Here is a 1,533-nt window from a genome sequence, read left to right as displayed (position 1 = left end):
CACGTTTGGTCTGGGCTGAGCAGTTTGATGGTAGGTTGATAAAGAAGCCCCAGTCACTGGCTGCATGGTGACATTTCGTGTATGGGAGTGTGACCTGCAAAAGCCCTCGGGGGCCACCTGTGTCAGCCCACCTGGGCCACACATGGGGCTGTGTGGGGCCCTCAGTGGCACCTTTGCTGCCCTAGAGAGTTTCAGGACTGGAAATAGGAGGATTTACACCCACTGCTGTTTGTTCCCTCTGCCCCAGCCATCCCCTCAGCCTGCTGCTGATTCACACCATCCCCCTTCCCACGTCACTTTTGCAGCTTGTGGCAGTAACCTGGTGACACACAAAGTGTTTATGTGCTTTGAAGTTGTGCTTCTGACCCGAGCACATTGCAGTTTAAACTGAGAGATTAGGGAGGATCGTCTGTAATCAGTACAAATGAGCTCTAATGAGGCCTCCCTCGGCCTCGCCAACTGGACAGCATTGTCCTGGCCATGGCTGCTTGCACTCCTTTGGTAACAGAACTTGGGGGACACCCAACAGGTCACAAACACAGCAGGGAGACGGGAGATTAGTCTGGATTTCCTCAGATGCTGCCAGGGCTGGGTCTGTACCACTGAGATGATTTGCCAGGAAACAGCGTGAGGTGGCTGAATCTGGAGAGGTGCTAAGTGTGTGCATTTCACACTGCTTTTCTGGATGCAGTTTCCTAAGGCACCTTGTAGTTTCAGGAGCCCCTTCCTGCCAGGAGAGCTGGTGTGGGAGCACAACAGTGCCACGTCTGCCCTGGCCCAGTTATACCCTAAGCACAAGAACCATTGTGACAGCTGCAGGAATATGCTCTGGGGCCCACTCCAACCTGGGCAGAGCAGGTTGGGGAGCAGGGGGTGGGTGGCTCCCTGCCCCCACAAACAGTTCACTTCTCCAAGGCTGTGTCTGGTTAAGAGGCTCCTAAGTGTATTACAAAAGCAACAAACCCACTTAATTTTCAATCTGCAGCACCAAGCCTTTATTTCTAAAAGCAAATGCTTTGTGGCAGACTCAAATTAATAAAATGTCGCTGGGACTTAGGAGCAGCCCCTGCCAATGCAGCTGATGCCTGGAGCGCAGCCCCGAGGCCTGGACGATGTCTGACAGATCAAGGAACACTGTGATCAGACAGAAGAGCAAACACAGAGGCAAACATTAAGTTATTTGCTCCCCCACCGCGTAGGGAGTGAGTTTCATTTAACCTCCATCTGGGATGTCTCACTCCAGTCATCCCAAGACCTTGTCAAGGTCCCCCAGAAAAAAAAGAGGATCTGAACGCTCTCCTATAAAGCCAGCCCAGGGAGCAGCCCGCTGGCAGTGTGACGGTTAGCTCCTGCCTTTCTCTTCACTGCCGCTTGGCTTCTCAAGTAGATTATTGTGGTGCAAGGCGCTTCACGCCACCAGCCGCCTCGCTCCTTACCGGGCGGGCGGTAGCTGCGTTTTCCCATATCCATGGCAGGGGCGAACGGGAGAACCAGCGCGTTCTGCCGAGAGAGCAAACCGGTACCGGGAGCTGC

The sequence above is a fragment of the Acanthisitta chloris genome, unplaced genomic scaffold (genome assembly GCF_000695815.1).
Source record: "Acanthisitta chloris isolate BGI_N310 unplaced genomic scaffold, ASM69581v1 scaffold44028, whole genome shotgun sequence".
Taxonomy (NCBI): domain Eukaryota; kingdom Metazoa; phylum Chordata; class Aves; order Passeriformes; family Acanthisittidae; genus Acanthisitta; species Acanthisitta chloris.
Note: the sequence above shows the minus strand (reverse complement) of the source record.